This window comes from Myotis yumanensis, unplaced genomic scaffold, assembly GCF_028538775.1.
Source record: "Myotis yumanensis isolate MYYU_CA2020_CCGP unplaced genomic scaffold, mMyoYum1.0.hap1 SCAF_5, whole genome shotgun sequence".
Taxonomy (NCBI): Eukaryota; Metazoa; Chordata; class Mammalia; order Chiroptera; family Vespertilionidae; genus Myotis; species Myotis yumanensis.
The window spans coordinates 51167690-51183013 of record NW_027223756.1 but is presented as its reverse complement, the minus strand read 5'-3'; positions in this window follow the sequence as shown (position 1 = coordinate 51183013).

Genomic DNA, 15324 nt, shown 5'->3' with positions numbered 1-15324 from the left:
AATTGCATATTTAGCTATCAGAAAGGATCATATTGGTTCCTTATTTAACATCCAATTTCTCTTTTTTCTTTTCTATCAGAAATCCAAATTTGTGAAATTATTCCCTGCTTCTCCCCTCCCACTCCCAGCATGAAGTCATGAGCCTGGGGATAAATGACACTCCCCAGCTCCAACAGAGGGTCTGGTTCATTTAAGGTTAATCCCCTTTCTTTTGCTAGAGGTGGTTTAGGAATGAGATGTGGAAGCCTCAAGGACAACTTTTCTTGCTCCAAAGAGAGATCCATAGAAGAGAAAAATTTATCATTTGTATTTTATTAGGACACAAGCTCTGGAATGGTCCAAGTCATCTTGTAACCAGCCTGAGAATAAAGCCAACAACAGTTGATAGAACTGATACTATCATTAGCCACTAACTTAACCAATCCTATAGCTCTGCCTACTTCTAGACCTTTTCTTATGTGAAATAATTTCTTTCTTTTAAGTATTCTGGCTAGTTTAACTTGGGATCTCTGTTGTAACTGAAAACATCAGTTTTCTTTTCATCTTCACACCAAATAAAATAGAAAAAGATAAGATGTGGAGGGCACCCATCCGTGGATTAGTTGCCCTTAGAATCCTCAGGAGGATCACCAGCAGTGAAAATTTATAGCCATCTTATTAAAGTCATACACACTGAATCTGGTTACATTGAAATAGCCAACCACATTGATTTTCCTCTGCTGAGTGAATAGGTGATTTTTCAAAAATTTAACAATTTTTTTTCAAAAAAGTATTATTTAAAAAGTCAATTTTCAAGTTATACTGATAAATCTTAGAACCGAGCAAGATTTTAACATGGATTTATTTATGTTTAGTTTCCATTTTATGTACTTTGGGTGGCTTCCGATGAGTGGTCCCAGATTATTCATGACTGCTTCTACTGTGAGTCGGTATATTTTAAGAAAAACAAGTCACCAGCCACTCTTTCTGCACGTCGAACACACACGTCGCCGGAGTGGGTACTGTGCAAACGTGAAAAATTAGAACTCACATTACAGTTGAGGCTGCTGCAATGCTTTGACACTGGCTTCCCCCAAAAGTAAATAGTCTTAGTTCGTCGATCATTTTTTTGTTCAAACTCCATTTGTGAGTGTTGTGAAACATTAAGTAATCTGTACATTTGCACGGCTGAGTGTATGATGCTGTGTGAAGCACAGGAGTTGAAGAATGGCTTCTTTATAATAGCACATGGCAGGCCTCTCTAATGAGATGCCATTTGCTGTACAAGGCTCGTACATGTGGTACTTGACAGCAGGTGTCTGGAGAGAATCCTGCAAACATTTTCACGTATACTGTTACTGGCAATTGGCAAGAAAAGGTAATGGTCTGAATGTGGAGGACTGAACCAGAAAGGAGAATAAAATGCAAAGTGATAATGAAAGAGAAAGAGAGAGGGGGGTGGAAAAACCCTAAAAACCCCAGCTCACTGGCTTGTTTCTGCATTAAGGAAGTGTATAAATAACTCCATCAGAGGCTACTCAACATGACATATTACCTACACGGAAGAGAAAGGTTTTATTGTGCTCAAACCACTGAGTTACCTAAGGCTCCTTTCTCAATAGAGAATGGATACAAGTGACTGGCTCACGTCAGTGTGGAGTTTAATTAAACCACTCAACGCTGGTCTGCAGAAGCTGAGAATGAAATTTATTGGGGGAAAATATTCATTTGGACAAGTTTTACATGAGATTTTTTTTGCATCCCATGTTTAATGTCAAGTGCAGGGTTGTCACTAATAATTGTGTTTTTGTGCATTTAACAAAGGCATGTGGTCCAAGAAGTGAGTGGGGGCTGCAGGCAAAGCCACATTGTACTTGCCAAGCTGATACCCTGGCGAAGGGCTACCTTTGCTAGGGTTCGGGGGGTGGCGGTCCATTTTTTTTTTTATCCCACAAAGGTACTTTTTTTAGTTAAGCCGTGTACTCTCATCTTTTACTAATTCACCAAATGAAAGGGAGCAGCATCTTTTTTTTTTTTTAATGGTGCTTTTTGTAATTTGTCCACCTAGAGAGGAGACCCCTTGTCCTCTTTGGTAGAAAGGCACACATAATCCAGCAGCTGCCCTGTATAAGATGTAAAATTGAGCCCTGGTTGGTGTGGCTCAGTTGGTTGAGTGTTGTCCCATGCACCGAAAGGTTGCAGGTTCAATTCCTGTTCAGGGCACATGCCCAGGTTGCAGGTTTCATTTCCAGTCAGGGTATGTTTGGGAGGCAACTGATCGATGATTCTTCTTCCTTCTCTCTCTCTCTCTCTCCAATTGAAAAAATATATTTAAAAAAAGACAAAGATTGAGTCTCTGCTCCCAAAATTGGACATTAGGAAAAGACTGTCATAGAGGCCAGTTGGGTATTTAGCTATTAACCAGTAGGCAGATTACCCTTATACTTTGGGAACTTTTGTTATTGAAGGATAGATGTGGTCTTATTATCTGCTTGGTATTCCAGGAATTGGCCTAGTCCGATGGTGAAAGTTAGTAAACTGTAGAGGGAGGCATATGTCCCTGCAAGGAGGGACCTATAATCCTACCCTTTCATTACCACCCATGGTCTTAGTCTTAGGAGTGCAAGGTGAGCAGAGTTAATGGGGAACATTTTTTTTCTCTTATTTCATATGACATATTACACTTTAGGCATGACCAGGGAAGGAGTGAAAACACAAAGCAATCAAGAGCAAAAGGAAATCACACACAGAGTCTGTTTCCTCCGCCTCTTTTTCTTCTTTTCAAAGTTTTAGTGGGGATTTCAAATTCCTTTGTAGATTCTCTTGCTTTGTCAATATCAGGAGAGAAAAACATATTCTTCAAATAATTCTATTCTTTACCAATGTGGTTGATTTTATTATTTCTCCAATTATTTGCTCCTTTTTACTTGTGAGAATATTGTACATTTTTACCCTGCAGTTCCCTCCCATCAAGGGGTATTCTTCCTCATCCCATTGGTATGGGAGTTGGGTCATGTGACTTCCTTTGGACAATCATAGTTGAGCAGATGTGATAATACTGTCTTCCCTGGCCACAAGGATGGCATGTCCTACATAGGGGCTGCTTCTCCAGCCTGGGCCTGAGAATCAGAAGCCATGTGGAGTAGAATTAAACTTGCAGCCTGCATGTAACACAAGTGCTAAATAAACCTTTATTTTATGAGCCACAGAGATTTGGGGGGTTGTTTATTATTATAGCAACACTGACTAGGTACCAGGAGTGAAATGCTACATAACAAAAATCTCAAAAGATGTGGCACTGGCTTCTGCCCAATATGTAACAAAGAAACCCTAATTAAGGACAGGAAAACAATGGCAATCTAATATGGGTGGTTAATATTTGGTATAACACTTTTCACAAAAATTTGAAGGCAGATAATACACATAATACATTGTGGCTCTCGGTTAAGATGTGGTAATAGAATGTCACTACTGTGCCATGGTTGTTATTAGATGCATTTAACAAATAATTATAAAAAAGAAATGAACTCAGGAAAGAATTGGCCAAGCAGGGATGAGCGGAAAAGATAATTTAGAAGTGATAAAACTGGCAGGGTTGAAATATGTTGTCGTTTCTCTTATCTACCAGGAGAAGATAAAATTTAGAAATGTGTTAAACAACAGAGGCCAATTAAAACACAATCTTGGGTCCAGCTGGTGTGACTCAGTGATTGAGCATTGACCTATGAATCAGGAGGTCACGGTTCAGTTCTGGTCAGAGCATAAGCCCGGGTTGCTGGCTTGATCCTGGATCTTGCCGAAGGCAGCCGATCAATGATTCTCTCTCATCATTGATGTTTCTATCTCTCTCTCCCTTTCCCTTCCCCTCTGAAATCAATAAAAATATATTAAAAAAAAAAGAAAATACAATCTTAGCTCGAAGAATACATCAAGGGATGTGGCTACCACACCCCTTGCTTAAACTTCTAAATTTATTAAGGTGTCACCCTTCCCCTCCCAAATAAAACCTTTCAGCTGGACAGAATGACTCAGAGAAAAGAGATAAAGGCACGTTCTATCCAATAAAAATTCAATAAGCTCAAGCTGTTTTTCAGGAGAGAGGAGGAGCGTCTTGAAAACAATTGTAACTGTGGCTATTGGCACACAGATCTAACTGGAACCAAATAGATATAAAGCCAACAGCACTTGTGTGTGTGTGTGTGTGTGTGTGTGTGTGTGTGTATGCAAAGCCAGAGTGGTGGTGGTGGGGTTCAGCCACGAGTCTAAATTGAAAAAGACCATGGGAGAAACCAAGATGGCAGCATAGGTAAACACCGGAGATTGCTGCCTCGCACAACCACTTCAAAAATACAACTAAAAGACATAACGGACATCATCCAGAACCACAGGAAGGCTGGCTGAGTGGAATTTCTACAACTAGAAGGAAAGAGAAAAGCATACCGAGACTCAGAGGAGGTGCGGTGCTGAAGTAAATACAAAGGTGCGGCGGTACATGCAGAGAGGGCTGGAGGCTGAGGACACGATTGTCTTCTTCAATCCGGAGGGAGTCTCAGGCTCTGAGCACCAGTTCCGGGCGAGTCTTTGGGGACCCGGACTCACATGGGAGAAACAGGACTGTCTGGCATCGGTCGGAACTCGAGGGCAGTTTTCTCTCGGAGGCACTCTCGGCGATTGCCAGGACCTCTGAAGTCAGGACTGAGAGCAGCCATACTGCTGGCTCGCTCGGCCTGCCCTGTTGATCCCCTGGGGCCCTGCCCTGCCCAAGCCGTGCACAGAGGCTTTTGCATATGAAAGGCCCGGCCCTTTGTAATCTGAAAATAACTTAACAAACTGCAGCTGCCCCAAGGCCCCAGGGAAACTTGCATTGCTTTACAGCTGGCTTCTGCTGGGTAGCCTTAGGCAAAGGCTAGATTAGCACCTCCTTAGATCCAAGAGCCAGTGTACCCAGTGGTCAGAGTGTGACCATCCAATTACAACTATTCAGATCTATAAGGGACACACTCAGGGGGCAGACTCAGTGAGCACCATAGCCCCACTGAAGCAAGCCTTGCCCCATAAGGGTGTCTTCAGCACAGAAGTTCTCCCACCGTAGACACAGCTGATTCTCACAGCCAATTGGCCTGGAGGTCAAATCCTCCCAGCGTTACATACAACAATCAAGGCTTAACTACAACAAGACTGTGCACAAAGCCCACAAGGGGGTGCACCAAGAGTGTCTACCTCAGGTAATTGGGACACTTAGCACAGAAAGCCACTCTATCAACACAGCGAAGCACAAAAATGCTGAGACAAAGAAACAGGACACAAATGACAGAAATGGAGGAAAGCAAACTGCTGGATATATAGTTCAAAACCACACTTTTAAGGTCTCTCAAGAACTGTCTAGAAGCCGCCGATAAATTTAGTAAGGCCCTCGAAAAGACTGGTGAGACCGCCGATAAATGTAGTGAGATCCTCAAGAAATCTAGTGAGACCCTTGATGTTGTGATAAAGGACCAACTAGAAATTAAGCATACACTGACTGAAATAAAGAATATTATACAGACTCCCAACAGCAGACCAGAGGATGGCAAGAATCAAGTCAAAAATTTGAAATACGATGAAGCAAAAAGCACCCAACCGGAAAAGCAAAATGAAAAAAGAATCCAAAAATACTAAGATAGTGTAAGGAGCCTCTGGGACAGCTTCAAGCGTACCAACATCCGAATTATAGGGGTGCCAGAAGAAGAGAGAGAGCAAGATATTGAAAACCTATTTGAAGAAATAATGGCAGAAAACTTCCCCCACCTGGTGAAAGAAATAGATTTACAAGTCCAGGAAGCGCATAGAATCCCAAACAAAAGGAATCCAAAGAGGGCCACACCAAGACACATCATAATTAAAATGCCAAGAGCAAAAGACAAAGAGAGTATCCTAAAAGCAGCAAGAGAAAGAAAGTCAGTTACCTACAAGGGAGTACCCATACGACTGTCAGCTGATTTCTCAACAGAAACTTTGCAGGCCAGAAGGGAATGGCAAGAAATATTCAAAGTGATGAATGCCAAGAACCTACAACCAAGATTACTTTATCCAGCAAAACTATCATTCAGAAGTGAAGGTCAGATAAAGAGCTTCACAGATAAGAAAAAGCTAAAGGACTTCATCACCACCAAACCAGTATTATATGAAATGCTGAAATGTATCCTTTAAGAAGAGGAGGAAGAAGAAAAAGGTAAAGATACAAATTATGAACAACAAACACACATCTAGCAACAAGTGAATCTAAAAATCAAGTGAATAAATAATCTGATGAACAGTATGAACTGGTGATTATAATAGAATCAGGGACATAGAAAGGGAATGGACTGACTATTCTGGGGGGGGGAGGGGAAGGGGTGTGGGAGGTGCGGGAAGAGATTGGACAATAATCTCGCACCTATGGATGAGGACACTGGGTGGGGAGTGAGGGCGGAGGGTGGGGTGGGAACTGGGTGAAGGGGAGTAATGGTGGGAAAAAAGAGGAACCAATGTAATAATCTGAACAATAAAGATTTAATTAAAAAAAAGAAAAAGAAAAAAGAAAAAGACCATGACTGTTCAAGTGATAAAAGTAAACCTTTGGGACCCTGAATGCCTATAGGCAGAAAAGAGACTGAGGAAATTCTTAGGAGCCATCTTTTGGCTAGTTCCCCCGTCTCTGCTCCCAACACCAGCAAGAATTCTCCCTCCCTGGGTATCTGATCACCTTCAACATCTGGTTGAATAATTCTTCATCTCTCACCCCTGATATCTGACCATCCTAGTTTGTCTTCAGCAAGAATCCTGTTATGCCTTGATGTCTTGCTCTTAGTAATTTTCCATCCGCTGACCCCCTCATTCTGCTCATTGACTCTAAGTTCCCACTTGTCCTTGCTGGGTTGCAAGTTGAGCCCAATATCTCTCCCCTACAGTCATGGCAGCCTTTGCAAATAGTCCTGAATCAAGTCTTCCTTAAAGTCATTTTCATAAGCTTCAGAATCATTGTTCCTTGAACAATGCTCAGCCACAAAGGAGGGCATGCTGTCCATGGTTTCTTTCAATGGAGTCCAGGAGGATAATGAAAAAGGAAGGGCCTCTCAGAGGGCAGACAAGCACCGAGGAGGAAACTGGACTGGACCGCTACTTCTAGGAAGTAGAACGAGAGCCCAATCTAAGAGCATCTCCTCCCCACAGAAGAGGAGGCCTTTGCCACCTTTGCCCGGGGGACTTTGGAATCGCTATTGATGAGTGACTGCCACAGTCACCTCCAGTTCTTCCTCTTTCTGAAGAGTGCTTGTTGCTGTTATCTTATTCCTGAGCTGCCACTGTGTCTTGCATAGATAACTTGTGTTTTAGTCCATATGGCTCTAGAGAAGTAGACACATCCAGATGTGAAATAGAGACTATTAAGTATACATTCATGACTGAATGGAATTTTGCATGTGGGGAGGAGGAAATCAGCTCTTCCTGATTCAGAGGCTGAACTGTGGCAGATTGTGTCATTGTCCCCGCTCTATTGATTCTCCCCTTCCCTCAGAGAAGATTATTCATCCTCACCCATGGCCGTGAGATTTGCAGTAACCCTCCCCACCCCACCCTGCTGCCACAGGAGGGGTCTATATTGTGGAACAAGCAGACCACCCAAATGAGAACCAACAGAGGCTATTTATTCATTTTGCCACGGAGCAAGGCAGCCGGCCTCCATCACTTGCCCTTGGCAGAGAGTCAAAGGCAGCAGGCAGTGGGAGGGCTGTTTCACAGGGAAAGAGAGGGAAGCTGCAGGTGTGCCGATTGGAGGGCCCCAGCATGGGAAGCTGGAGGCGGGCTAAGCAGGAGTGGGGAATGCTGTGTGATTGGTCTGCGCATATTTAACTTTCTCTGGTTGATCCTGAGTTTGAAGCAGGGCGAAAAAAGAAAAAAAATCTGGCAGTCATTGACCAAGTCCTGACCATTTGGGGCCAATTGCTACAGAGGCTGTGGTTTGGCTTCCTGGGCTGTGTGCTGCCGAGGTGGAGGGTCAGAGTTTTATTGCATAGGTCTGGCCAGTATCCACTTGCATATTCAGTCTGTCCACTTCTCTGTCTCATCGAGCTTAGCAATGGGACTTCTTTGGCCAATAGGATGTGAGTGGGCATGATCTGTGTTCGGTCTGAGCAGAAGGTGGAAGAGCCATTGTGTCTAACTCTATCCTTCTTTTCCCTCTGCCATGAGAAAAGCATGTCCTGCTTCTTTAGCCTGGGTTCCAGAATGTGAAGACACATGGAGCAGAGCCCCAGCCCAGCCACTGCCAAAAACACAGCTGCAGTGGACCCGGAGTCCCTGTGAAATGTCAGTGGAAAATTAAACCTTTGTTGTATAAGCCGCTATCAATTTAGGTTTGTTGTTTATGCAACAAAGCTAACTAATGCAGTCACCCTCTGGTTTGGATCAGAGAGACTCTGATAAAGGGATGGTTTTACTTTAAGGAAAACCTTAAATAAAGGGTTAAGGGCATGCTTTTCTGTATACTAAGAAAGAGAATATCTGCACCAATGAATAATACTATTAATAATAATACTGATAATGGTAGCTACTCTCTCTATATAGTGCTTTTGAACTTTTCGTGTAATGATATGAAGAAAATGTGATTCTCCAGAATTCCTCTTAAAAAGGAGAACTGTCTTCTCTAGAAGAACACTGTGATGACTGAGCAGATGAGACAGTAAGAGGCCATAGGTGTGGGCAGAACTCTTACTAAATGGGGGAGGTTTGTTGTTGAGCCAGAGTAAAAAGGAGACCAGGGAAATAGGCAGATGGAACCAGTGAGGTGGTGGAGACAGCAATGCTCAACTTAGTTCCTCTTGTGAGCCCTTCCTTCCAAATTTCAAGTATATTTGTGAAATTTATGCAACCTCTGGATCAGGAAACTTGGCGAGACTGCAAAGGCACTGGGCTTCCCTCCAGGTTGATATGCTGAGGTAGCCTGGTGGATGCAGAAATCTAGAAGTTATGGCCATGAGCACTGGAAGTTACCGGAAGCTGTGAAAAGGCTTTTCATTGTAACAGGTTGGAGAGTTGCACCAAAATTCAGTCAGATTTCTAAGTCTTAGAGGGCTCCTGCTGATAGATAATTTTATATTCACAAAAGCCTACAAGTAAATATTATTCCCATTTCACTGATGAGAAAATAGAGACCCAGAGCAATGGCATACCTTGCCTTGAATCAGGCAGTGAGTGATTTGAACAGCTGGGAGCAAAGTCTGACATGAGTTCTCTCTCCAAAGGCCATGCTCTCAGTTCTCTGTTATTCTGGTTCCATGCTAAATTTAAATTTTGATGATAAATTTACAGCCTCTCAGAAAATTTTAGTAAAGGTAATTATTGATGGAAATCTTTACTTAACATTTTTTTTAATTAATGAAATTCTAGCATTGCACCTTCTTTAATAGAGTCAGTGCATCTTTTTTTGTTTTGTTTTTTAAATTATTTATGTTGCTCCTGGCTTAAACCCCTGTGGAGGTGAAGGATCAAGTCCAAATTCCTTGCCAGAGCACCCATGCCTAGCCTGACCCGACCCTCACCTCTCCACCCCTCACTCCATTTTCAGCTCATACCACACGCTGCTTCTGTTTGAATTCCAGCTGCACTGGCTTCTTCAAAGGCACCACTGTAGCCCTGCATTTACCCTTTTCCTAGAAGGTGCTTCCCACTGTCCCTGCCTCCTTGTCAAAAAAGAAAACACACTTTCATGGAACTAAGCTCTACTCACCTTTTAGTTTAAATATTTCTCCTTCAAGGCAACCTTTCCTAATGACCTGCCCACTCCCCCCAGATTAAGTCACGGCTGCTTGTTCTATATTCTCATAGCTCTTTGTCCTTCTCCTTTGTAAGTGCTTGTCTGCAGCTGTAACTATAGAACTCTGTGACAGTGTCATGAGCAGCTATAGAGTTGAGGTGGTTACAGCAGAGAGAGGAGGCCTGGGTTCAAACCTGAGTTCTACCATTTATTAAGAGGGAGGGCCTGGCGCCATTACTTAAGATCTCTGTGTCTGAATAATGGCCATGATACAATAGTACCTACTTCTGGGGAATCACTATTTCCCTCCCCTCTCACGCGGAGCACTTCTGATGCCAGATGCGGGGTTTGTTTGTTTGTTTGTTTGTTTGTTTTACCATAACAATGCAATTTAGTTCTCTGGTGGAGAGTATGTAGAATCTTAGAATAGGACAAGTCTAAGTTATCCTTTCAGGAATGACTCCCAAAAGTCACAGAACTGGGTCAGCAAAGGAGCTGCTGCCTACTCTATGATCAGGAAGCTGCTGGCTCCAGAACCACATGGCTGCCGCCAGGATCAGTAAGTTGTCACAGCAGGTAACTGTCATATTCAGGAAACTGTCATGATTAGAAAGCTGCTGCTGTGGCTGCTGGGTCCAGATCAATGCCATGCCTGCTACGATCCAACAAAACAGATCCTCCGCTGTGGCTCTGACACCCACGAAGCTCATAACTGGCCACTGGGGCTCGGCCCACACACACTCCATGGTCATGCCTGCCGCCAAGAGCACAGGAGCAGCAGAAATGTGGGCTCTGCATCACTTCCACCTCTCAGATCTTATTGAGCTCATCTGGTTGGCAGAATCTAAATAGCTTCCAGAACCTAGCTGTAAAGAAGGAGAATGGGTTTTAGCTTTCTAGTCTCCGTACGTGTGAATCTCAGCTGGCAATATACCACATTGAACCTCTACGGGTACTCAACACACCAATGTGCCCTTCTTCCTCAACTTAGATTTCCAAACAATAACAGCAAGAGTGAGACAAAAGCTTAACTTATTTTCTCCATCACTCATACTGATAGCTTGCTCATCTCCACCCTAATAGAGGGAAACGAAAGTTCCACCAATCTTGGCACCTAATTCTAGGAGTTATTCATTCCTTCTTTATTTCAATTACAATTCTATCTTATTATCCAATGACCTGTGGACTCGGATGTCAGGCCCTTGAATTTTTATGAAGTTTATCTTCCACCGTTTAGCAATATCTGTCCTATGAAGAAATGTAGGATAACTGCTACTCCTTGTTCAGCAAATCCGGTAAAAATGATGTTCGCAGTGTAATCACCAGCTTGATGTTCTGGGGAAGGTAAGGTGATGACTGTGGCTGGAGCTGGAGAGTTCATTAGCCTTGAGGAGAGATGGTAATGGTAAATGCCTCTTTCTGCCTGACCAGTAGAGAGCTTCTGGTGTTTTCTGCTTATTGGGGTACGGAGAGTTGCTAGATCAATAGCTACTTAATCAGGTATTTATCAGAGCCATTCCCCAATTAAGCTTGCATTATGGACTGATTGTGGATCCCCAAATTCTTATGGTAAAACTCTAACCCTCAATGTGATGGTATTAGGAAGTGGGGCTTTAGGGAAGTAATTAGGTTAGATGAGGTCATGAGGATGGGGTCTTCATGATGGAATTAGTGCCCTTATAAGAAGAGAAAGAGACCAGGGGTCTCTCCACCACCTTCCCCCTCCCCCCTTCCCCCATGTGAGGATACATCAAGAGGCAGCTGTCTATAAAACAGAAAGAAGCCTCTCACCATATATTGAATCTGCAGTCACCTTGATCTTGGAATTTCCAGTCTTCGGAACTGTGAGAAGTAAATCTCTGTTTCTAAGCCACCGAATCTATGATATTTTGTTATAGGAACCTAAGCTGACTAAACCAGATGTGATAAGAATGGTCATCTTTATAGCTTTCAAATCTCTGATGGTAACACTCGCCTCTGTGATCCCTCCTAGAGAAATGGTATTAACTTTGGTTTATTATTGGGGAAAGGAATGATAGTTCCAGAAGCTTCCTCTTGGCTTTCCTATCAGAAATAATAGCCATCACCCCACAGGTCAGCAAGCTGTAGCAAGGATTAGTCTAGTTATTTCTTTTTTAGGCCTACATACAGGAATAGAGAAATAACCACAGGTGTGTTCAAGAACACATCATTTGTCACTTGACCCCAATAAGTCCCCCTTCTTAATAGTTGACCACAGTACCAATTTAGGACCCCAGGGATTAGCATTTATTCAGAGCCAGCCTCCAGTAGCTCTTCAGGTAAAGATCGGGTATAGTTTCCCAGGGCACCATTATTCTAGTAAATGTCATCGAGTCTCTTTGAGGAAGCCTGTTAGCAGCAGTAGTAGAAATGGGCTTGAGAATAGTCAACATCAAATTCAGGACGGTGGCTCCTGAATGATACAAGGACGTGGTCACTGGATTTGATTGTGTCCAGGTCCGCTGTTGTGTAGCTCAATACAGGGGGCACCCTTCTCGTAGAATACAGTGTGTTGCCCTCCAGGGTAGTCACTCCCAGTGCCTTCAGCAATTGCTCAATATAGCATTCCCTAGTGTACTCAGAGTGCTGATGTTTTTTAAGATGGGTATACCAGTGTCCTTATAATATTCTCTACAAATCTGCATATATAATAAACTAGTCTATGAATCACAGGACAGATTTCTAATTTCAAATATGAAATTCTGTGTCTCCTGATCTGGGAAATATCCTCTTTCCAACCTATGGGTTTGATAGTCAAGTTCCACTTTGTAGCTCTTGTTCTTAGGATTTCATGTGGAATTCTAGGTGTCTTTTTCAGTGATAGTTTTCATTTCAGCAGTTCTTTGGCATTGATTGACCAAAAGAGATTAGGAGAGGTAACCATACGTGTGTGATAAATGATCCAGCTTCTAATGAAAAAAGTTAAGAACTGACCTATTTACTAAGCACTTTGAGATTATTGATTTTACACTGTCAGTACAGTTTGGACTCAGGATTCTTATAGTTGAACAATTATTTGTTTAGTTGATTTTTTTTCTACCTTGGCCTGAAATACAACAGCAATAATCATTACTACCATTTATTGAGGGCCTATGACAAGGTAGGCACTGTTGTAAGTTCTTTATGTATAGGAATTCATTGAAATCTCATAGCAATTTTAGGAGACAGAGACTATTTACAGACGAGGAAATTGAATCACATGGCCAAAAAAGTCATAGGGCTGAATCCAGGTATAGCTGACTCAAAAGCTTGTGTAACTCTTCCACCTCTGACACACTTCCCTACGTTGTCCTTGATAGCTTTCCACTGAGATGCTGCATAAGTAATTTCCCTCTGCTCCCCAAATCCCACCTACCAGACTTAAACATTTTAAATGTTTAATGCCGCAGATTTCTTCCATCTAGGGAAGAAAGTCATTCTTAAATATCAAGCTGAAGATTAGTCAGTAGGTGGAAAGAGGAAATTCTAGCATTACTCTGGAATTCAGTGAAATTTATACACATCGGCACCCACAAATATATTAAATTCTCTTTCAAATGGGGATTTCTGAGCATTAATGTCATATTAGTCACAAAGTCTGGTGAATGTAGCCTTTTAAAAATTCTTAACCTAACTCTCATTCTGTTTTGTGGTTTGTAAAACTGATTGATCACTTATGAAGTTACTCTCTGAAACTACATTGAGAAGCCCACCTCAAACATTACCATCTAGTGCATTTGTCAGAGAGAAAAGCTTCTGGCAACTAGCAAAGTGTATTCATGGAAATATTATGTTTTCAAAAAACAAACAAATATAAGCAGTGAGACCTTGGGTCCTGGGTCAAAGATTTGGAGTATTTTGTGCATCGTTTTCATGGGTGTGGATCAAAGCCTGTCTATTTTAATAGTTCATTTTAGAGAGATTACAAATGATTTCTCTGAATGCTGACAGAGAAGGAAAACTCACAGGGGCCCTTTACACTCAGTCTTGGCCCAGCAGCAGTAGCCAGGGGGGTTAGAGGTTGCCGTAGCAATGGCCTGTATTTCATAATGCCTCCCATCTGTCCACAGATGTGTGAGTTTGCTCAAATGTTTTATTAGGTTTTTATTACACTTCCATACAACTTCAGCCCATCTGGATTTGCCAGCCTGGGTACAATTTCTAAAATACCAAATCCATTAGTTCCTCAATATATGCAGATGTATATTGAGATATATTCTCTGACCAAGTCCCTCGTGCCGTTTGGGTGATGCTAACACATGTTTTATGGATATAATAAATATGATTTATAGGGTAGGCAATGCAGGTCTCTTGATGATGATGATGATGATGATGATGATGACGACAGTGGTGTCTGTTTGGATCAGTTCGATACCAAAGGTTCTAAATGAGAGTTAGTGTTTTGTGGTTGGTAATACTGATTCTACTCCAATCCTATACAAAAAAAGGCTAATATGCAAATAGACCAAACGGTGGAATAACTGGTCACTATGACACACACTGACCACCAGGGGGCAGATGCTCAATGCAGGAGCTGCCCCCTGGTGGTCAGTTCGCTCCCATGGGGGAGTGCCACTCAGCCAGAAGCCTGGCTCAGAGCTGGCGAGTGCAGCGGCGGTGGCGGAAGCCTCTCCTGCTTCCATGGCAGTCGGACATCCCCTGAGGGCTCTCAGACTGCAAGAGGGCACAAGCCGGGCTGAGGGACCCCTCTCCCGCCACCCCCCCCCCCCCGTGCACGAATTTTGTGCACTGGGCTTCTAGTCCATTCATAATTGGATCTACAAGAAGAGTGTACAGAAAGAAAACAACAGCCACAGCAACAAAAATAAAACAGAATAAAAACAGTTCATACCAACTCTGTCTTAGATCAGGCTACTCTAACAAAAATATCACAGATTTGGTGACTTATAAACAATAGACATTTATTTCTCACAATTCCAGAGGCTAAAGTCAGAAATAAGGTGCCAGAATGGACAGTTCTGTTGAGAGCCCTCTTTGGGGTTGCCGACGGCCAATTTCTCCTTGCATCATCACATGGTGGAGAGCAGAGAGGAGGAGAAAGCTCTCTTGTGGGTCTTGTAAGGGCACTAATCCCACTCATGAGGTCCCCACCCTCATGACCTCACTCAGTCCTAATTACCTCCCAAAGGCCCCACCTCTTTATACCATCCCATTGGGAGATAGGGTTTCAGCATATGAATTTGGATGGACAGAAACATTCAGTCTATAGTAAACTCCATGAACATTTCTTTAACGAATAAAAGTGAACTTAAGCATACTTTTTTCTTTGCAACCTCATTAACAGTTTGGCCTTGAGAGGATCAGAACTAAGAGTTTTCTCAATCTGACACCAATGATAATAGCACTTTCATCAATCTGAGATGTCACTAGCATTTGTAGGTTGGTACACCTAGGTGAAGAGCACCACCATGTCTGTCTTGCTCACACTCCAGCACTCAGCATGTGGTGAGCCTGCAATAAATATGGACAGATAGAGATTGGCACTGGGTGTGTCTTTCCCAGCTGCTCATACTTATGGAATGTTTGTGGATTGAATAGATTTCTAGGCTACT